Raw genomic sequence first — 25049 nt, forward strand, 5'->3', positions numbered from 1 at the left:
GCGTGATCAGAATGTATTTTGGAGGTCCGTGGTAGATTTAGGCTTGAATTGGCGAAAATGAAAATTTGGCATTTTTTGGTCGGCAGTGGAAATTTTGATATCGGGGTCGGAATGGAATTTTGAAAATTGGAGTAGGTCCATTGTGTCATTTGGGACGTGTGTGCAAAATTTCAGCTCATTCGGACGAGGTTTGATAGACTTTTTGATCAAATTTGGAATTCGGAAGTTTTGGAATCCTTAGGCTTGAATCCGAGGGTGTTTTGATGATTCGATGTTGTTTGGAGTGTTCCGGAGATTGGTACAAGTTTGAATAGTGGTATATGACTTGTTCGTACTTTTGGTTGAGGTCCCGGGAGCCTCGGGATGATTTTGGATGGTTATCGGGAAGTTTGGAAGTTAGAGTTTGCAGCTGAAGCTGCTGAGTTTCTGTCATAACCGCACCTGCGGATTGGGGACTGCAGGTGCGAGCCGCAGAAGCGGCATTTTGATCGCAGGAGCGAAGGCCAGTTGGTTGGGCATGCATCACAGATGCGGAAGTTATTGCGCACCTGCGATCCCGTAGATGCGGTGGCTTGATCGCAGGTGCGGATGAGGAGTTTAAGTGAAATTCCGCAAAAGCGGACCTTTTGACGCAGATGCGGGGGTCGGAGGTGCGTTATTGGACCGCAGATGCGGAACCCCTGGGCAGAACATATAAATTCTTGCCTTCGCGACTTTTAGGCCATTCCTCACCATTTTGCTTGGCCTTGAAGCTTTTTGAGAGAGATTGAAGAGGGATTTGAAAGGAAACACTTGGAGGTAAGGTTTTTGAACCTAAAACTCGATTCTATGTTGATTTTCAATTGTTTAAACACGAAATTTATGGGATTAAAGGTGATAAAAATTGGGAAGTTAGGGCTTGAAATTGGAGAGGTAAAAATTGGGGATTTGAGGTGCGATTTTGATGCTCTTGGTATGTATGAACTCGTGGGAGGATAAGGATTCTATTGATTTAATTTTTATCGGATTCTGAGTCGTGGGCTCGGGGGTCAGGTCTGACCAATTTCGGGATTTGTAATGTAATTTGATTATTTTCGCATGGGCTTTGTTCCCTTAGCATATATTGATCTTATGGTTTTGATTTTGGTTAAATTCGGGGCATTTGGAGGCTGAATCGAGAGGCAAGGGCGTCGCGGGCTTGAGTTTGGCTTGGCTTGAGGTAAGTAACGTTTCCAAACTTGGTTCTGAGGGTTCGAAACCCCGAACTATATGTTCTATGTTTTCTTTTGAGGTGATGCAAATGTCAAGTGACGGGCGTGTGGGCGTGCACCGTGAGGATTGCGGCCTGGATCATTCCATGGCACCGCTTAGTAATTCTTTGTTGTTGATATCCGTGTTTCTATCATGTGAATAAGTAAATGTGATGTGAAATCATGCTAGATATCTTGTTAAGGCTTCATGCCGATACTGTTGAGACCCGAGAGGTCGTTTCTTGCTGTCATATCATTTGTTTTATTGATATTTGGTACCCAGTCCTGTTCATGCATATTATATCGTATCACAGTCTCAGTTATGATCATTTGACACATCATATCATTGTTCGGGCTAGTTTTATGACATTGTGAGCCCGTGAGCGTGAAACTGGAGAGTGATAACTGAGTGAGGCCGAGAGCCTGGTTATGAGTGACAGTTATGGGATCGGGCTGCAGGCCGCAGCGGTTATATTGATGATTATGATAGCGCTTGGGCTGTAGGAGCCCCTCCGGAGTCTGTAACACACCCCAGTGAGCGCAGTTGATGATATTGAGGGATGAATCTTGTCCGAAGTATTATACCTGGAGATGGATCTTCTCCATAGGGCTGGAATGGCCTTTCTCGGTACTGGATGACTACGGTCAGTGATATATATATTCCGGTATGGATCTTCCCTGGGTCGGATGACCATATACAGTACTGAGTGGTTGAGCACTTGTTAGTGGAGGTACACGGAACATTGATCATGCTATCTGTGCATTGGTATATAGATATTTCCTGAGCTTTATACTTCGTACTCTTCAGACTGCATTAATTTACTGTTGAGCTTTTGACTGAACTGTAAGCATGTCTACTTTTCTATACAGTTTAATGATATTACCTATTGAGGTTTGGTTCGTCACTACCTGTCAGTCCATAGTTTGGACTTGTTACTTACTGAGTTGGTGTACTCACGTTACCCCATGCACCTTTTGTGCTGATCCAGGTATTTCGGGCCATGGTAGCGGTTGCTGATCATATCAGTTGGAGACTTTTCCTTGGAGATTGCGAGGTAGCTTCGTAGTTCCGCCTTCTCTTTCATTATCTTCCTTGTAGTATATTTGTTGGATATTCTCAGACTATGTTAGTCTTGTTTATTTCGAACAGTTGTAGTATTTTGCTCATGACTTAGTGACACCTGAGGTCGGGCTTGTATTTCTTTCCACTTGTTTTGATTTTCTACTTTTACCTTATTTCTGTTAAAAATATGATTTTTCTTATGTTTTAAATGAAACATGGAGTATTTAGAAATAATTTGGCTGGCCTAGTTTCACGATAGGCGCCATCACGACTGGGTGGGGTTTTGGGTCGTGACAACAAATCCGTTCCAAAATCTACGCTGGGATCTTCGGGCCGTTGCGGGAATCTCGCTCTTTCTGTTAATAAACCATAACTGTATTATCTCGAGGTTGGTCATACTCGACCTTGGCCTTCATCGAGCACTTCGGCCTTCAAATTCTATGCTCCGCCATCGGGTTCGAGATAGGTCCGTTTTGAGCTTTTTCTCGAAGCAACTCCTCGAGTCTACGAAATCGGGCATACCTGATTTCACCGTATACAAAATATTTTCTTGAATGATCAAGAACTAAAAAATTCCTAATGTCACCACTTGGAATCAATTAACGTGATAAAAAAACATCACACGTAATTGAAAATAAGATAAAGACCATCTCTACTTTGCTTGGAACCAAAAACAAGGATAAAAAAGATAAAATAGAGAAAAACACTCTATTGCAAATTAGGGCCAACCTTCAAAAACGTGAATTCTCTTCTACAAGCCATGAGAACCCTTTATATAGGCCTAGAGTCTCTTCTTTGATGACTACAATTCATATTCTAATAAGGAATTAAAGTTTTACTAGATATCTTAAATAACAATTGGATAACAAATTAAAATTTTAAGAATACAAAATAAATATTTCATGAAGATAATTTAGTAACAAAAATATAAGTTAAATTTGTATCCTAAAACTAAAAGAGAAAGAAAATTTAATTAGACGTGATATAAAAATAATTATCTTTATCTATATCTATATATTATTAATAGGAGAGAAAAATTCATCTCCTTAAGCCAAGTGGCAGCCTTAAAATTAGCCACATGTAATGTATTAACTTATTAGCTATTAACTAATAACTAATTTAGCCATATGGAATAACCAGAAAAAGCCACATATAATTTATGTGATGACCCAAGGGTCATCGCTCATTTTGAAAGTAAAATCTATATTCCGAGGCCTTAAAAACCTCTTTTATATTACCTCGATTTGCGTGCGCAGTCCGAACGCATTTTTGAAAAGCTTTTATGTGAAATCTAAGTAAATAAGGAAATTGGCTTTTAATATTGATTAAAGTTGACTTTGGTCAACATTCTTGGTAGACGCATCCGGACTCATGACCCGACTGTCTCGTATGGTCCGTAGTAAAATATGAGACTTGGGCATATGCCCGGTATCGAATTCCTAGGTCCCAAGCCCGAGAAATGAATTTTTAAAAAAATTATTTGTTGGAAAATATAAAAGTTTTTAGAAGTGAATTGATGCATTTTCTTGATGGTATCGGGCCCGTATCTTGGTTCCGGAGCTCGGTACAAGTTTAAAATAATAATTAAGTTGAATCTGTAAAATTTGGTAAAGATCGGAATTGATTTGGTATAAAACGGACCTATAGTTGAGAAAATAGTAATTTCAATGTTCTTGAGTGATTTCATGAATTTGAGGTTTAATTCATAGTTGTTGATGTTATTTTGATGATTTGATCGCACGAGCAAGTCCGTATGATGTTTTTGGACTTGCATGCATGTTTGGTTTGGAGCCCCAAGGGCTCGGGTGAGTTTTGGATAGGCCACGGAGTGAAATTGAACTTAGGAAAGATTGCTGGTATATGGTATTTTTTCCCAGGCCTCTGATCTCGCAATTGCAAGACCAGGCTTCGCAATTGCGAAGTCCTCAGGCATGGGAATTGCGACCCAGGTGTCACAAATGCGAACCAAGCCTGGTCAGGCCTTGATCGCAAATGGGAAAAGGGCAGAGTCGCAAATGCGACTTATTCTTCGCAAATGCGAAGACAACAGGTTCTAAAGGGGTTCACAATTGCGACAACTAAGACCTGCTAAATGAAATTTTGACGGGATTTTCCCCATTTTCCAAACTCTTCAAACCCTAAAACATCTTGGGTGATTTTTCAAAGGCACATACTCTTCCAATTCATTAGTAAGTCATTTCTAACTCATTTCTTTCAATCTAATCCATCTTTTTACATGATTTCATTTCAAAATCAAGGGTTTCCATGGGAAATTGGGTAATTTTGGGTAGAACTTAGGATTTTCGAATTTTGGGGATTTGGGTCCTCAATTTAAGGTCCGATTTCAAAATAAATTATATACTTGAGTTCGTGAGTGAATGGGTGATCGGGTTTTGGTTCGAACCTCGGGTTTTGACCATATGGGCTCGGGGTCGATTTTTGACTTTTTGGGAAAATCATTAGAAAACTTATTTTCATGCATTAGAATTGATTCATTTAACATTTAGTGATATCGTTAAGTAAATTGTAGCAAGATACAAGCGAAATTGAAGTGGAATTGAGGGGTAAAGCGGTAGTTGAGGCTTGATTGTGTTCGTGGCATTGAGTAAGTGTTTGGTCTAACCTTAGCTTGAGGGAATATGAGTCGTGGTCTTATTTTCTATGTGTTAATTGTTGAGTACGACATATAGGTGTGATGGTGAGTACCTATACATTGGTGTCAAGCATGCCCGTGAGTCTTATACTATGAATGTCGTGACTCCATTATGTATTATCCATGCTTAATATGATGATTATTAATGTTGAACAAGGCTTATGGAAGTATTCTTGGTAATTGAAGATTGTAGAGCATTGGCTCAAGTTGAGATTTGTGTTGAGAAGTGAGTTTGTAAATGAGAAGAGGTTTATGAAATTGTTTCCCTTGTCGGGATGTTATTGTTCATGATATTGTTTCCCTTGCCGGGATGTTATTGCTTATGATATTGTTCCCTTGTAGGGATATTATTGTTATACTATTGTTCCCTTGCCGGGATTCTATTATGATTTTATTGATTCCCTTGCCCGAATTGCTTGTGATTGTTTCTTGGGTAAGGATGAAGGATGAGCGGAAAGCACGATTGGTGATGTCGTGCGTGATATTTGTGAGTGAGTGTTAATGCACGAAGGGTGATGCCGCGCTGATATTGTAAATGTAAAAGCACGAAGGGTGATGCCGTGCCATGATATGAGTGATAATGCACGAATGATAATGCCGTGCCATAATTATGTGAGGTAAAAGCACGAAGGGTGATGCCGTGCCGAATATATTGATCCTTATGGTGAGAACGAGAATAAAAGCACGAATGGTGATGCCGTGCACTTATTATTGTTTTCCTTATTCCTGCTTATAGTTGGGTTTTGGTGTTCCTTATGCTTCTTTACTGTAAATTTGTTTGTACATGATATTGCCTGCAGCATGTTTTCCCCTTCCCATTTTTAACTGCTAGTTTCTTTTGTTATTAATTGTCGTATATGATATAACTACACAGGTTTATTTAGTAGTCTTGTCCTAGCCTCGTCACTACTTCGCCGAGGTTAGGCTCGACACTTATCAGCACATGGGGTCGGTTGTGCTGATAGTATACTCTGCACTGTGTGCAGATTCCGGTGCTGGAGCTTTTGGACCACAGTGAGGTTGCTGCCTTTTGTCTAGCGGTGGAGACCCGAGGTAGTCCTGCAGACGTCCGCAGGCCTTGACGTCTCCTTCTATCTTTTCATTCTGTTTTTATGTAGTTCAGAGATAGATTTGTACTTTTTATAATAAACTAAAAGAGAAAGAAAATATAATTGCACGTGATATAAAAATAGTTATAAGAAAATACAATACATTTAATATATAACAATTTAGAAACTAATTTATTAGTATTTTAGAGTAATTCAATGTTATAACTTAAAATAAAATGTGATACTATATATTTTGATTATATTATAAGATAATAACATAAAAATAACTAAAATTTCATAATAGGGGCAAATATTATATAATGAGGAAAATAGAGATAGTATGAGAATATTTATACTTTGTTTAATTTAAGGATAAGCATATTCAATTATACTCAAATTTACTATTGATAGATTTAAATGACGAAAGAGCTCTAAGTAAAAGGATAAAAGTATAAAAAAACATTAAATTTTAGAGTAAAAAATTTATATTTATATATAATTATCAAAAGGGTAATAAGAAAGATATTAAGTTCAATCGGTAGGCTAATAAAAAATCACATAAAAATATAAAAATATTAAGTAATGAATACTGTAACAACTATAAGAAAAGATTAGATTGAGATTTTTTTTGGTAAAAATGTAGAAGAATAAGACTTATTCGACTTTGAGGTTAAAATAAAGTGGTAGTAAGAATTTTTTTAAAATAATATGCTCTAACAAGACTTTACAACGTCATATGTTTAGTATTCTTTATTATTGACCACAAAATAAAAGGCAAGTACTAAGATCAAGGGGTTGGGTTGTTGCAGATATTAAAAAAAGAATATGATTTGGGTTGGGTTATTACAAAATATAAAAAAGTACTAAAATCAAGGGGTTGAGTTGTTACAGATATAAAAAAGAAAACATGTTATCCAGTACGAAATATGAAAAATAGTTTCATGTCCTGGCTCTTAACTGATATCTAATAATTATATGTAATTTTTATCTTGAAGGTTCAAATTTTAACGTAATTTGTATATAATACAAATAATCCAAATCATAATTTGATATTTATATGCGCATCGCGCGGGTACTAATACTAGTCCATATTTAACAAGGAAAAGAAACTCGAATCCTAATAAAAGAAAAATCCTTATTCTAAGGAATACAATAGAGCAAGCCTAAACCTATCAATAAAAGGAAACAAGGAATCCTTTTTTGTAAAGAACAATAAATAATATTTTAAGAAGGAAAAAGTCTTGGCTTCTTGAGATCAATCTTAAGATTCTTGGACTTCTTGAGCTTCTTGAAAATAAGTCCAGATATTTGGACTTGAACTCTAAAATATGATCTTGGCCACAATAAAATTTAACATAGATTCTTCCTTTTCATCATTCTCTCCTGGTTGAGAAAGACTCGTCCTCGAGTCTAAAGGCTCCAAAAATGGTGCAAGATTAGCAACTTCCATGATTTGGTTGAACTCATATTCACCGGGATTTAAGTTGTATTTTTCTAACTTGTCAAATAGCTTCATCATGTTGAAACAAAGCTTAGCATGTGGCTGAACTAAATCCAACTTTCTCAATAGTAACTTCGTACCAATATTTTGCAATGAATCCTCACAAATCGATTTTTAAACACTAATCCATGACCATAAGTTATTTTCTTTTGATCTTCAGGAATCTTGAATACTTTAATTTCCTTGTGGATCATGTCATGAAAAAGAGTAGTCATAGCTCTCATGTATGTGGCACCAACATTCTTGAGGCCAAATGACATGACCCTATAACAGTAAACCCCCCATCGTGTGGTGAATGCTCTCTTCTCTGTATCTTCTTCGTGCATCAAGATCTGGTGATACCCGGCAAAACAATATGCAAATGACTGTAGATCATGATTCGCGTAGTTGTCAATGAGGATGTGGATATTGGGGAGAGGAAAGTCATCTTTGGGACTGGCTTTGTTGAGATATCGATAATCCACACATATCCTAATCTTCCTGTCCTTCTTAGGCACCAATACTATATTGGCCAACCAGGTGGGTAAGTTCGTGACTCTTACCACATTCACCTCTATTTTCTTGGTGACTTCTTCCGTGATTCTCAGACTCAAATCGGGCTTGAATTTTGTGGGTTTCTGCTTGATTAGTGGTTTGATAGGATCGGTGGGCAGTCGATGTGAGACAATGTCAGTGCTCAACCTAGGCATGTCATCACATGACCAAGCGAATATGTCATTGTATTGTTAGAGTCGCTCAACCAATTCTTTCTTCTGTTCTGCCTCTAGGTGGATGCTGATTCGAGTCTCCTTTACTTCTTCTTTATTTCCCAGATTGATCAACCCTATATCTTTAAGGTTGGGCTTTTTCTGACTTTCTAACTGTTCTATCTCCTACGGTAGATTCTCGATAATCATATTTCTCGTAATCTGGCTCGTTGTTAACGCTTTGTTCAAGGGTTTCGTTACATTTCATAATTGTTGAATGCATTTTTTTTAATTAATTTGTACACTGAAAATAAAAGGCGAGTATAAATTAAAGTAAAGACAAGTTAGGGAAATACTTTAGGAAGAATAAAATTTTATTTCATTGTAAAGGAACATCTTAGCATTCAATGAGGCAGTTTAAACATCGGCATGATTCGAGCCTCAATAGATCATGCAATTTTCAAAAATTACTACAATTCCACGCTACCAAAACTCCTGATGAACTAGAGATGGGCTGTCAAGTTTGGCAGCGTCTCTTCTGGTTCGGCATCCCTAATAGTCGGTGTCTAGATGTCAGCTTTACTGCAACACTCATCAATTACTGCCACAAACAACTTTTCAATCCCATCGATGATTTCTTCTTCTTGCATTGAGCTTTCACCTATACTTAGAACATGCTCTGGCACAAAAACTTTCTTCCTAGGGTCACTGTTATGGACTCCTCCAACTGTATGCTGGTAACCTAAGCCGGTATTACCCTTATGTTGTTTTAGTTGAATTGGCTTAGTTATTCCATCTTATTTCCCCCAAGCCCAGATCCTAGCTTGTACTTGTATTTTATCATCTCCCGGATATCCACCCCTGACCCATATGGTGACTGTGTGTTGTGGTGCCATTTATCCTTCTCCATTTTCATTTCTTTCATGATATCGACCGCATGAAAGGCGACCCCATCCAGCCCCTCTATAAAAGGAACCACGGGTTCTAAATAGACTGGATGTTACACCCCATGTTTTCGTACGTGAGATTACGTCGTAAGACAATTCATGTAAGCTCAGAAATGATATTGTCTTTGAAAGTAAATAAATTAAGTTAATCATGTTATATTGGAGGTTACAAATTTTTAAGATCATGGATAACAAGTACCAAAAGGGTTGGAAAGCTTAGAAGCTAAACGAAAAATAAGTTTTGTCGAAAGTCGATAAGTTTGGAATGTTTAACATGCACTTTGGGGTGAGACTAGAGTTATTAACGTGACAAGGAGATTATGTTAGAATTATTTTAGGCTTATGATAGTCCTGTGTTACGTTTTGAAGTCAAGCGAGTTATGGAACAAAAGTTGGCAAAGGTCATCACAAGTTACATTCATAAATGTGCTGAAAATTAGGTCAAATATAGTATAACTTTTCTCCCAATATACTTGGAATTATGGGATGATTGACATATCAAATTGAATATATATGATCTAGTTTATAACTCATTAAACCGTTCATCGATACAACATCGAAGTAGAGAGATATTTGCAGTTTCGCGAGATGGCGCAGACTACATAGGTGACAAGTAGGTGTGTCACTGAAGCTTTTTAAGAAATACGTTTGGTGTGTTATATGAGGTCTTTTCGGGACATATTATATACCAAATTTAAGGTACTGTAATGTAGTTTCCAACGCTCTTAACCGTTATTTCATAAGACATTCGGATAAAAAGATATAATCGTTGGAAGAAGGGCCAATGCTAGGGCGCCAAGCTAGCACCTCTTTGACTTTTCAAAAGTTCATATATATAGGCTTTAAATCGATTTTCTCTTAATTGTTTTTCATAGAAAACGACTAGAGAACCCCAATAAACTTACCCTTAATCTCTTTACTAGGGTTTCAAAGAAGATTAACATCCCGGGTACGAAATCTAGAAGCGATAACATTAGAACGATCCTTACGACGTAAGTATCGCTATATCACCTCTCTTTTTCTTTGTAGTTTGAGTTTTGGATGGTACTTCATAGTTAAGAAAATGCCTACTTTCTGTATTTAAGCTCTTAAATATCAAGGAAGGTTGATAAATTCATTTCCTAATAGTTAGAACTCACGGGACGGTGATCAGAAGCCGTGAGCTCGATTTATTTTACTTTTAGTGGAGTGTTTTGTAGTCCACTCGTGTTGGCCTATTGTGCTTTTGATTTACGGAGTTCGGAAGGATAAAGAGCGTGGAGAAGCACCATGTGTGTCAGGGTAGTGGGTTGCTCGCTCGTCGTTGCAATTTCATGCTAATTGATAACTTGTTGATTGGGTATGTTATGGTATATTTGGGTTTTCTGTTGTATTAAGGGTCCTGAATTGTAGTTAGGTTATTTTTGAGTTGCTGGTTGTATTGTGTTGATGTCTCGCCTATAGTAGGCTTGAGGGAGCAGTAAAATCAGAGGAAATGCTGCCCGTTTTATTTTTGAATCGACTTATCATTTTGAGATACGTGATATACTTGCGCCATCTAAGTTGTACATGTATTTCTTTGTTGTAGGGTTGGCATGTTAGTTGCCATAAGCTTGTTGCTGAGTTGCATTGACTACTTGAGGTATTCTAAGGCTATGCTTCTTTACTTTTGGCATGATCATATGATACAACGAAACAAGCAAGCACGCAACTTTCACAAATGATTCTATTCTTAGAAGTACCAGGGTTGCCTATGTTCTTGATTCCCCGTGTGTCCTACTATCATATTGTCTGTTCATGGGTCTCATGACATTCCAAGAGATCTTATTGACTTACTTTATTATGCATTGCATTCATTTATACATGTATATAGACCAATGACTATATGGCATTATATACGCGTATATTATTTGTATATAGGGTATGGAGAAAGGTTATGGCGTTATATATACACCACCACCTGATCAGTTGGTATACGTTGATGATTTCGCCCATAGAGGATGAGATGATATGATGGGATTGCCTCAAAGTCTTGATAATGTTATGTACGCATATAACTATGCATGATATGACATTTATGGGCATATGCATGACATTATAAATGTTTCATGATTCACAGAGCTATTCAGACTTACATTTTGAGTTCTTTACTCCATGTTTCTTTCATGTATTTTACATACTGCTTTCATGCCTTACATACTCGGTAGTTTATTTGTACTGACATGCCTTTTGCCCGGGGATGCTGCGTTTCATGCTTGTAGGTCCCGATAGATAGGTTGACAGTCCTCCTAGTTGGCTATCAGCTCAGCAGAAGGTGTTGTTGCACTCCACTTGCTCCGGAGTTACCTATTCGGTCAGTATAATTTGGACATGTATTGATTGGTATGGCGGGGCCCTGTCTCGACCTATATGACGTTTATGTACTCTTAGAGTCTTATAGACAAATGTCATGTATATGGATACTTGTATGGCATTGTCGGCCTACGTTTTGAGTATAGAAATAATCATGTCGTCCCTATAGACTCGTATGTCACAAGTATAAGTTTCTATATCATGTTGGGTCGTCCTATATCTAGTATTCCCTTATATTTTGTTCTTGTTATCTCATGATGATCCTTCTGGCCCATTTACCCATGATGATATGATAAGAAAAAGATACACTACATTGGTGCTAGGTTGGTTAAGGCACCGGGTGCCCGTCGCGGCCTATCGGTTTGGGTCGTGACAAAAGTGATATTAGAGCAGTTTTGTCCCAGGGAGTCTACAAGCCGTGTCTAGTAGAGTGTTGTTTATGGGTGTGTTGTGAACCACACTTATAAGCAGGAGGCTACAGAGCATTTAGGACTGTCACTCTTTAGTCTTACTCTAGATCGTGTGGTAGAGCTCAGTTGTAAAAATTCAAACCCCTAAATTCTATTTTATTCGTAATGCAATGATACCTACATCGAGAAAGGCAGTTGGTAAGAGATTGAATATGGATGTGGAAGAGTTGAGTTAGAGGAACTCGATTTTGCATCATGCTTATGATGAGTAAATGTGAGGTCTTCAGTAGATCATGTGTGTAGTAGGACGTGTAAACTTCTTGATAAGGATCCCTAAGGCATGAATATATATCCATCCATATGGTAAAAAAGAAATAGGAGAATCAAAAGGTAGATACTAGTTTCAACTAGTAAATGAAGTAAGGTGAAGAAAGGTACGAGGTACCTAGTTTATGAATATTATTAGTATTTACAATTCAGGTAGAGAAATATAAGCATTCTGAGTTACTTTCAACAGTAAAAGATATATATACAACTGGCCACACCCATCTCTGTTATGCTCTATGGGAGCTAACAAATATAACTGAAGAGAAGAATGGGATACCAGGACCCAACTGGGGGGTTATGGGTTAAAGTAACCTAAAATAGTGGATGGATTGTTATCATTAGCTAATATTTCCGAAGGATAGTGCAAACGTGGTAATATATCTCCCTGTGAGACACCCATATGGTGCACTCTAGAATAGTACAATCAGATATGAATACTAGAATGTTCAAAAATTTCAGGAGATAGGCAGTGAAATTCTAGAAGGGATAAATATTTACCTTAGTATGACTCCCGGCCCTAATATAAAAAATATAGAGGATGTTAGGCATCCTGAAGAGCCAGTGAGATGAAGCAAGGGGAGCTAAAAGTGAAAGAACGTTTTGTTGAAGTTAAGAATAAAGTGATAGACAGAATATTAGCTAGAGAATAAGAAGAAAATTAATGAAGCATTATGAGTAAGATGTGATAGATGGGTGATAACAGTAAATCAAAATATGACAGAATGACAGAGTCTCTAGTCAAGTGAAGGAAAAGACAAGAGGTGATAGGCCTTGAGACAATAAAACTGTATAAGCCATAAAGTCATACCCTCATTTTGAGAAACGAGTTGGTGACTCGAACGTGATTACCAGAAGGCTAAGTTAGAACCCCCAGAGTAATAGAAATCTGTATGGGCTAGTGAATAAGGTAAACTGAATATGAATTAGGGATCAGAAGATTTGATAATAGTCGGAATCGTGAGAATTTCAGAGATAACGTTCTAGCAATAATAGAATGGACAACAAAAGAATAACCTTTAAAGTTAATTCAGGAAGATGCTTCCCTAAAGCAAGCACTGTGAGCAGAGTTAAGCTTAAGGGACTAAGTGTGCCAGTTACACTAGGTCACCCTCGCGAGTAAGAAATTTTGTTATCCTTGGTACAAAAGTGTTACCGTAAGGTGAGTAAAGGTCATTGATGTGAAAAGACGCCGAAGATGAAGAGGTAAAACATCTATAGGTAGATCGTCATAGCAATAGATCTTAGTACTAACCTAAAGGTAGGAAGATGGTGTTATGTGGTATTAAGTTGGAGTTAAGTGGTTTAGGTAAAAAAATGGTAAAGGAAGAATGCGGTAAAAAGGCAAAAGGGATGAGGTTGCATTTATTCAGATCCTATAGATATGTCGCGACTCTAGAACATTATGCAAGTACAACGCTCGGGAGAGGCAGTAAGGGTAATTTGTAAATAAGTGCGAATGGACACTTGATACATTAGGAGCTAGTACGAAAGGTAAGTTAAGAAAAAATACATAACCCAAGAAAGGTTACGCAGAATATAGATATGAGCATGGACTGATGAGTAGTTAGTAGTTGATTTAGGAAGATCCTAGTTATGGCTAGACAAGAGGATACAGACAAATCAGCAGTAGGGAATTCAGTCTCGCAAATACGAGAACATAATCCTTTAGAAAACCCAATTATGAGTTAGGGTATTTAAGGTACCGTATAAGTGTTATGGAAATAAAAAGAGTCCCACTAGGGAGACAATCAAAATTTCAATTCAGAAACAACCCTACGAGTACAAGGGCGCAAAGATAAATAACTAAGGATAATTATAGGCGAGTAAGAACATCGAAAATTTCCTTCGGGTGTACAATGCAATATGCTCGCAGCTTTACAGGAGTCAGAGGGTCTCCCCTAAGTACTACAATGACAGACTAGCTGAGGGAATAAGGAAGAAGGCTTCAACCTAAGCATAGTAACTTGAAGAAGAAATGGTCTTGTAACAATAGTCTCACTACAATATTTTATGTGCTCCATAAGAAAGTGACAACTATCGTGAATAATGAACGGGAAGTCAAAAGTGATATTTGAGATCATATGAGTTACATGGAATTCCAGTATTCGTGGGCACTAAGATAAGCCAAGTATTCATGTAACAAGTGGCAAAACGACCAGGAAAAGTAATTGCTTACATTTAAAGGCAACTGAGAAGGCACGAAAGGAAATCTATAGTGCTAGCAAGTTAAAGGAAGGTTGCGAGTAGTATAAATAGATATGTGTAGGTCTCAAGCTAAAGTATCGTAGAGTGATAAAGTTTTAGGTAGATAGGAGTAAGGATAAGAAAAAGGTGAGTGAGAAAGTGACGAGAATTGGTAAGTCCTCGCGATTAAACCCATCAAAATAAGAGAGCTGATGGTTTTCGTAAGTTATAGAAGGCTCGGTACATCCTGAATGAACTCAGAGGAATCTAAGACTAGGAGAAATTAGAAGAGATGAAATGCTGCCCTGGCAGTAGAATAATGGTGAAATGGTGATAGATAAGAGGATGACGTTTAGGTCTTTGATTGAGTAATGATTTTAAGAAAAAGGATTTCATGAATTACACGGTATTAGAATACCCCCATAAGATAAATCACATTGGGATGCTATGAAATACAGTTATTGAAGTATATTATCGTCCCTAGATGGATCAGGCAAATAACTTCAGATGTTCCCCGATGAGACATGAGCCCTGGTGACAATTTACTACGTAAGAGGTTTCAAGTTATCAATGGTAGATTATGGATCAACATTCAGTTGAATCAACAATGGATGGACAAAATTTACAAAGTATGAGATGAGATTAGGCCGTCATTATTAAGATGAACAGTAATGAAGAGGTGTTAAAGGACTTAGATTTATACATATATGATAAGCAACAAGAGAGTAACCTGGAGTTGGGTAGCAGACATCGGTAATAACAAACTGAAGTAAGAGTTACGGTATAGTATGACCTACCTAGTTGTAGTAAAGCCATACGCATAGATAACTGAGGCTATAAAACAAGATATAACAATGATCGTAATCTCGACAAGGTACCGAGCGAAGAACTTCAGTACACTATAGATGCCCAGGGGGACAACTTGTCATAGTTCTGTATATGTTCACAAAGTGAGGCCTAGAGATTGGCTAAAAGCTGGAGGAAAAAGGAGAAAAGAGTCGCATAGGCATACATACAAGGACAAAGTCGTACATGCTGCATGAAAGAAGGTAGCAACAGTTACGAGATTGGAAGAATTCTGACCACAAGTCGTGGTGTGAGAAAGAGGCCTAAAGGGGGGAATTCCCTAGCCTTGGATTTATTCATAGAACAAGTTCCTATATAGCAAGGACAATATTAAAGTATTTGCAAGAACAATAGGTTATGATACTGATAAGCACATCAATCAACATTAGAGGACGAATGTTCCAGGGGGGGGGGGGGTGGAATGATGTTACACCCCATGTTTTTGTACGTGAGAGTACGTTGTAAGTCAGTTAATGTAAGCTTAGAAATGAGATCGCCTTTGATAGTAAATAAAGTAAGTTAGTCATGTTACCTTGGAGGTTAAAAATCTTTAAGATCATGAATAACAAGTACCAAAAGGGTTGGAAATCTTAGAAGCTAAACGAAAAATAAGTTTTGTCGAAAGTCGATCAGTTTAGAATGTCATAACATGATCTTTGGGGTAATACTAGGATTCTTAACATGATTAGGAGGTTATATTATGAGTTATTTTAGGCTTATGATAGTCGTATGTTACGTTTTGAAGTCAAGCAAGTTGTGGAACAAAAATTGACAAAGGTCATCACAAGTTACATTCATAAATGTGCTGAGAATTAGGTCAAATGTAGCAGAGATTTTCTCTCAATATACTTTGAATTACGGGATGAGCAACATATCAAACTGAATATATACGAGTCTAGTTTCTAACGCATTAAACATCGGAGTAGAGAGATATTTGCAGTTTCGCAAGGCTGCACAGACTGTGTAGGTGTGTCATTGAAGCTTTTTGAGAAATACATTTTGTGTGTTATATGAAGTCGTTTTGGGACATATTATATACCAAATTGAATCTCTTGGAATGTTGTTTCAAACGATCTTAACTTTTTTTTCATACGACATCTGGATAAAAAGATATAAGCGTAAGAAGAAGGGCCAATGCAAGGGTGCCAAGCTAGCACCTCTTTGACTTTTCAAAAGTTGATATATATAGGTTTCAAATCGGCTATATATTCAGTTTTGTTCATAGAACACAATAGAGAACCACCATAAACCCCTTAATCTCTCTAGCGATAACATTAGAACGATCCCTATGATGTAAGTATCGCTATATCGCCTCTCTTTTTCTTTGTAGTTTGAGTTTGGGAAGGAACTTCATAGTTAAAAAATGCCTAATTTCTATATTTAAGCTTTTAAATATCAAGTGAGGTTGATAAATTCGTTTCCTAATAGTTAGAACTCACAGGACGGTTATCGGAAGCCGTGAGTTTGATTTATTTCACTTTTAGAGGACTATTTTTTAGTCCACTCGTGTTGGCCTATTGTGATACTGATTTATGGAGTTTGGAAGGATAAAGAGCATGGAGAAGCGCCACATGAGGTAGGGTAGTGGGCTGGACGCTCGTCGTTTCAATTTCATGCTAATTGATAACTTGTTGATTGGGTGTGTTATGGTATATTTGGGTTTTTTATTGTATTAAGGGTCCCAAATTGTAGTTAGGTTATTTTTGAGTTGCTAGTTGTATTGTGTTGTTGTATAGCCTATGGTAGGCTTGAAGGAGCAATAAAATCAGGGGAAATGTTGCCCGTTTTATTTTAGAATCGAGTTATCATTTTGAGATACGTAATATACTTGCGTCATCTAAGTTGTACATGTATTTCTTTGTTATCGGGTTGGCGCGCTAGTTGTCATAAGCTTGATGTTGAGTTGCATTGATGACTTGAGGTATGCTAAGGCTATCCCTTCTTTTCTTTTGGCATGATCATATGATACAACGAAACGAGCAAGAACACAACTTTCACAAATGATTCTATTCTTAGAAATACTAGGGTTGCCTATGTTCTTGATTCCCCATGTGTCCTACTATCATATCGTATGTTCATGGGTCTCATGGCATTCCGAGAGATTTCATTGACTTACTTCATTATGCATTTCATTCATCTATACATGTATATTGACCCACGACCAGATGACGTTATATACGCTTATATTATTTGTAAATGGGGTATGAGGAAAGGTTATGACGTTATATACGCACCACCACCTGATCAGTTGGTATACGTTGATGATTTCGCCCACAGAGGCTGAGATGATATGATGGGATGCCCTTAGAGGGTTGATGATGTTATGTACACATATACCTATGCATGATATGATATTTATGCGCATATGCATGACATTATAAATGTTTCATGATTCACAGAGCTATTCAGACTTACAGCTTGAGTTCTTTACTTCATGTTTCTTTCATGTCATTTACATACTGCTTTCATGCCTTACATACTCGATACTTTATTTGTACTGACATGCCTTTTGCCTAGGGACGCTGCGTTTCATGCCCTCAGACCCTGATAAACAGGTTGATTGTCCTCTTAGTAGGCTATTAGCTCAGCGGAAGGTGTTGTTTCACTCCACTTGCTCCGGAGTTGCCTATTTGGTCAGTATGATTTGGATATGTATTGATTGGTATGGCGGGGCCCGATGAGTGGTGATTTTACCACTCATTCTAGTCTCTTTTCTTTAGTTTTTATGTCCTTTAACTATATTATGAGGTCGTTTATGGTGTGTATTGTTAGATTATCAGGTAAATGATGCCATGAAGTGATTTGAATTTAACTGGAGTGGAATTGAGCCAAAAAAAGGGTGAAGAGATCCCGCTTCTGCGTGAATAGGCTGCATTTGCGAAGATTAGTATTTTGCCAGAAATCGCATATGCGATCAGGTAACCGCAGAAGCGGTTGCGCATCTGCGCTTGGGAGCCCGCATCTGCGGTGCCAGACATCCTTCAAGTTTTCGCTTCTGCGATAATGTGTCCGCATCTACGTAGCTGTACTTGCGAGGATTCTTCCGCAGATGCGGTCAACAGGCATCAGAACTGGGCTAGATTGACATTTCACATTTTCTCAATTCCAAACCCACAAATACACGACCTAGCGGATCTTAGGGATATCTTTTGGCTTATTTTCAGTTCCAAACACTAGAGAGAACAAGGTTGGAAGCTAGGGTTTGCACACACACTTTGGTCTTGAAGATTTGAAGCTTTTGGTGGAGAATTTCTTACCCATTTATGTTCATTTCTTCATTTCCTTACTTTGCATTGTATATCTAAGTGTGTAGTATTTTATTCAACACTTGAATCTTGTTTATGGAAATAATCATATTTAAAGAGAGGATTAAATACCTTGTTGTACTTATGTATTAAATGCTTTTTAATCTTTTATGAAGTGAGTTATTGTTACTTTAATTATTCTTGTCCTTTTGTCACGCCCCAAACCGAGGGACATGACCGGCGCCCGACCGGGTAGCCCCAGTCAAGCGGACCTGGGTGCCTTTCCTAACCCACGTGTTACCCCATGTTTTCCTTACTCAGTATTCCAAGAATTAGCCGTATAAATAATTAAGAACACCTTTTGCGAAGCATATATACGTACATAATAGTTAATGAAATTACCAATTCATTGCCCAACATATGAAACGTGGATTTACATAAGTTCGTAACCCACACCTACTGTCTACGGAGCCTCTAAAGGTACAACAGGATAATACAGTATTTTCCGGTAACAAGGCTCCGGCTATACCTTACACAAAAATCAAAATAAAACTCCGGAAACAAAGCGGCCTGAGCCACGCAGGGCCCCGAGAGGAAAGGGGCTCACCAAAATAGCTGATGGAGGACGAAGGGGAGCTACGATCTGTGGACTGGAGTACCTGCTATGGATCCACCTACAATCATAACACGAATGTAGCGCCCCCGACAAAAGGGACGTCAGTACACTTGAATTGTACTGGTATGTATGATCAAACTTTTCTCCAAGTAAACTCAAACCATAAACAAGTAAGTAACAGTAATAGAAACAACAATCAAATCCACAAAGAAGGAACAATCAAGCCAAACAAGTTTACAATCTCTCCTGTTTCCCCTTCCACATTTCCACATCAATAATTTCACAATTTGTTCATATTTTCATTTCCATAGTGATTTCGATCACTTTCCACCCTTATTACCTCGGCCACCCTTATCACCACAACCCACACCTTATTACTTCATATTGCGGCGCGCAACCCGATCCCACCGAGCAATCACAATTCACAAGCAATACCACAGCAATAACAATTTACATAAACAAAGATAACAACAACAAATCTCAAGGTCAACAACATCAAATCCCAATAACAACAACGACAAATCTCAAGGAATAGCAGCACGATGCACAAGGGATTTCTTTAACCATCAATGACCTTTCCTTCTTATTCAATAGCCCAATGCACAATTTAGATCACAACGGTAGTTTCCCACAACCAGCCACATATAATGTTACCACATTTGTTTCAATTGCATTGATTACAAATCCTTTCCATTACCGGTTCCACAGCTTTTACCACATAACACATTCACAATCATAGCTTGGTTTATTGCCAACTACTTGCATCATCTTATCGGAAGACTCGGCCAACAACATTCAAGGCACATAAATCTCATGAATTCACAAATAGTTCGCATAAGTAAACACATATTACTAGCAAGAGTTTAACTTCACAAATAACCCACGTAGACAACACGTACCAAATATTGAACACCAAGCATGGTGATTTTACAAAGTTCAAAGTTAGCCATACATACTTGGAGCCGAATTCCCTTTTAACTTCTATTTCCAATTCACCAAATAATCTAGCAACGTCAATCTAGTGCACAATTTAATACACATAACATAGAATTGGGGTTCACAAATGCTTCTCAAACTTATTTAGGTTATCAGCCCCTTCTTTGTACAAGTCTTTGCTCCCACACAACTACTCCTACTAGATTTTAGGTTATAGAAAGGCATGCATGTATGAGTTCAACCATTATTTTCAAGAACTAATGCATGAGACTCCCCCCTCCCCCTAGTTTAAACTTGAAATTCAATGAAAAGGGTTAGGGATTTTACCTGCAAGAAAAGGGGGATGAAGATAAGCTTGAAATTTCCCGGCCCGGATAGTTTTGAAGAATCAAACTTTGGAGAAGATGACTTTCTCTCTCAAGACCCTCTCTTCCTCTCTCTTATTTTGTGCAGCAGATCGTTAAAGAATGAGGGGGATGGGTGTTTTATTTCAAAGGGGTCGGGTTTTAAAATTTAGAAAAATAGAAGCCCGAGCAAGATCTGCGGTCGCATTCTGCGATCGCAGAACCGAAATGCGGTCCACAGATTGGACCGCAGAAGTGCCCCCAAAACTCTGAGGAGTCTGTTCGGGTCTGCGACAGGAATGCGGTCCGCATTCCTGTTATGCGGTCGCATTATGCACCGCAGAACTGACCTTCACAAATCCTTGAGGAACTTATNACTTTTCTCACATGCGTCAGACCATTGGAACTTAACTGCTTTCTGCGTCAACTTAGTCAATGGGGAGGCGAGGGCAGAGAATCCCTCCACAAACCTCCGATAATACCCTGCTAAACCCAAGAAGCTACGAATCTCCGTCGGGGTCGTGGGTCTAGGCCAATCTTTTACTGCTGCAATCTTCTGGGGGTCTACCTGAATTCCTTCACTAGAAACAACGTGACCCAAAAAGGCAACGGACTCCAACCAAAACTCACATTTTGAAAATTTAGCATACAACTGGTGCTGTCTAAGAGTCTGCAGAACTGCCCTGAGGTGACCGGCATGATCCTCCCGGCTCCGCGAATAAACAAGGATGTCGTCAATAAAAACAATCACGAAGGAGTCTAGAAATGCCTTGAAGACACGATTCATAAGATCCATAAAGGCTGCCGGGGCGTTGGTTAGCCCAAAAGACATGACCAAGAATTCAAAGTGACCATAGCGAGTTCTGAAAGCGGTCTTGGGAATATCCTGCTCCCTAATCTTCAATTGGTGATACCTGGACCGTAGATCAATTTTGGAGAAGAACCTTGCACCTTGCAATTGGTCGAACAAATCATCTATTCGAGGTAGAGGATACTTATTCTTGATGGTGACTTTGTTGAGCTGTCGATAATCAATACACATCCGGAGCGACCCATCCTTCTTCCTGACAAAGAGAACCGGAGCACCCCACGGCGACACACTCGGCCGTATGAACCCCTTTTCTAATAAATCCTTCAGCTGCTCCTTTAACTCCCTTAACTCTGCTGGAGCCATTCTGTATGGTGGAATAGATATTGGCTGCGTATCTGGCAATACATCAATCCCAAAATCAATCTCCCTATCTGGCGGAATCCCTGGAAGCTCGTCCGGAATCACTTCGAGAAACTCATTCACGACTGGCACGGACTCGGGGGTAGACACTTTTGAAGTGGTGTCCGCCACCCGGACCAAATGATAGATACACCCCTTCTTAATCATCTTTGAAGCCTTAAGGTAGGAAATAAACCTACCCTTCGGCACCATATCATTCCCTTTCCACTCGATAATCGGCTCATTAGGGAACTCGAGTCTCATGAATCTCGTTCGACAGTCAGGTTTAGCAAAGCACGTATAAAGCCAGTCCATCCCCATAATCACATCAAAATCCACCATTCCAAGCTCGATAAGATCGGCCGTGGTAACGCGACCACATACCGTGACAACACAATTCCTATAAACTCGCGCGGTTGTAATAGAATCACCAACCGGAGTCGATACAGAGAACGGCTCATGAAGCTGTTCGGGTTCTATCCCAAAGCTTGAAGCAATGAATGGGGTGACATAAGACAAAGAGGACCCCGGATCAATAAGAGCATAACAATCAATGGCCTGAACAGACAAGATACCTGTAACCACATCTGGAGAAGCCTCTGCACTCTGGCGACCACTCAAAGCATAGAACCGGCTGGGTCCACCTCTACCACGAGCTCCACCCCTAACTGTACCACGTCCTGCTGGGCTGGAGGACGCACAGATGATGTGGCAACTAAAGAACCGGACGACTGAGCAGATCCCCTACCCATGCCCGGACTGGGCACATGACAGTCTCGCTGAATATGACCTCTCACCCCGCATCTGAAACACACCGGGATATCCAAGTAGCAAGTCTCTGTATGAAATCTCCCACACTTGGGGCATGGATCCCTCCCCTGCTGCTGTGATCTCCCTCCTGAACGACCGGACTGATGGGGTCTCCTACTGTCTGAACCTGGTCTCATGCGGCTGCTCTGCTGATAACTGTGCAGAGATGGTGGTGCGCTCGCTGAGGACTGAGCATATGACTGGGACGGCCCTGACGACCCTCTTCCCTGAGCTGATCTCCCTGAATGACCCGCTGATCGGGCCCTGCTGCTATTCTCCCTTTCCGCTCGAATCTTCAACTTCCTAGCCTCTGTGGCCTGAGCGAATCCCACAATCTTTCCATAGTTCATATCCGAGTGTAAGGCCGCTGTAGAAGCCTCATTCACTACCAAGGGACTAAGGCCCTGAACAAATCGCCGAACTCGAGCGGCCATGGTCGATACTAACTGAGAAGCATACTTGGACAGTCTCACGAACTCCATGTGGTACTCCCAAAATGGCATTTTCTGGAAAAATTGATTCTTTTGATTTTTAAAAGCTTAGATCAATACCAAGGGTCCAAACCGCGGCGAGCTTGCTCGCCGCGAAGAATTCTACGCATTCCTAACACATATTCGGAGTCGACACCACAAGATACTAGGTTTTGAGCCAAAAATTTTTACGAGGCCTCACACCTTTAATGTTTCCAAAGGGATTAGCTAACCCTAGGACTCGCCTATTAACTCCGAATTAATTTTGGGAAAGATTATTTGGGGTTGGGAAAGATTAATTAACAAGAACTTGAGGCTTTAACTCTCATTTTATAGATTCTACCTAGGGATAGGATTGAACTAGTTGTAGCCATATCCGGGTGTGCTTAATCTCTTAATTGTTTTAGGGATAATTCAATTAGGAAGTCTTGTTAGTCTTTGGAAGAAGCTAATATAGAATTATTACCCGTGGCTAATTAACATAAACTCGCTCATAATTGTAAAATCGTAAAATACATTGGATCGTTACTTGAGTGTAATTTCCGATGCATACATACTTGTAGCCATTGATCATTTTACTTGCTTTCTAGGTTAGTTTACATTTTCGAATTTAGGCATAAATATTTTCTAAAACCAATTCTAAGTGTTTGGAATTGCATATAAGTGATAATTCTCTTACATTCCTAATCGCCTACATATTGTTCTCTGTGATAATTTAGGTTGTTTGAGAAATAAGCGTAAGTGCTTTCTTCCAAACTTGTGAATATTTTTGTAATTAATTTTTCTTACCTTGGTCTATTTTTCTTGTTTGTTTCTTGTTTATTTTCTTAGTTTTGAAAAATGGCATCATTTAATGAAAATTTGTCGGATGGTAGTTGTTCATACTTTGATGACCCTTGTCCTTATTGTGGAGGACCACGCTCGTGGAAAAATTGTTTAAATTCTCCCGGGGGTGGATTGTGCGCACAATCTCAAACCCATGAGTGGAGTATTTGTGATAAGTGTGGTCGTCAAAATGGTCATTGGAATGATTGTGATTATTTGTCCTTCCCTTCCCCAAGCCACCGCTATGGTGATTCTACTTTTTGTGATGAAAATGATAGGGATATGGAGGTGAAAGAAGTTGAGCATGGTCAAAATGGAGAGTTCAAGCTCATGTTAGAATGCCTAATTGAAGGAGGAAACAAAGAACAATGTTCCTTGGAGGAGCTTTTGGAAAATAGTATCCAAAATGACTTGGCACTTGAAAGGTTGCACTCACAAATGGGAGAAATGCTTGAAGCTTTAGAGGTCCAAAAAGCCTCGGAAGTTAATGATAGCCAAGAATTTTCCTTAGATGTGGAAGCCGAAAATCCTTCCTTGGCGCTTGATCAAAACCAAGAAGAACTCTCAAATGCTCAAAATGAGAAGATGATGCTCATGTTGGAGACCATTCTTGCAAATGAGGAGAAGCACAACTTTGCACTCGAGGACTTGAAACAAAGCTCGACTCACAATGATGAACATATCCGCACTTTGGAAGATCAAATGAAAATATTGGTTGAGGCTCACTATGCCCACCAACTTGAGAGTGTGGAAGGAAGTCAAGAAGAGTCCTGTTTCGAGGAAGAAAATGAGCTCTACTTTGAGGAATCAAGAATTGAACATCCACCAACCGACTCCATGAGTGTTAGTGATGCCAAGAAAAATATGAAATTAGAGTCAACCGGTGTAAATGAAAATTTGGTTGAGATTGACTCTAGTCTGGGGGAAAAAGAGGATGTCATAATCCGGGAAGAGTTGCAATTTGGAGGGTTGATGTCACATTCCAAGCATTTTTCAACATTGGAATTATGTGGTGATATGGGAATTGAACTACACGAGTCAATGAGGGATTGCGAGGAGGAAATACAAAAACCATACATCTTACAATTTGAGGGAACAAGAAGGCCAAATGACATTCCTCACATGAAAGCCAAGAAATGCAAAATGAAGATATTAAGTCTTGGCTTGATCATCTACTTACCACCTGATAACTAGGGATTATGATGCATTTTACACTCCTTCTTGCTTTAGTTTTGATTAGAAATGTGTACAAAATAGTCCCAAAGGCTCACATGTTGTCCTTGATTGCAGGGTTTGGTCAACAAGGTGACAATTTGTCAAAACCAGCTCAAAAAGGAGGGAAACCTGCACAAGTACCAAGAACAAGG

The sequence above is a fragment of the Nicotiana attenuata genome, chromosome 11 (assembly GCF_001879085.1).
Source record: "Nicotiana attenuata strain UT chromosome 11, NIATTr2, whole genome shotgun sequence".
Lineage (NCBI taxonomy): Eukaryota > Viridiplantae > Streptophyta > Magnoliopsida > Solanales > Solanaceae > Nicotiana > Nicotiana attenuata.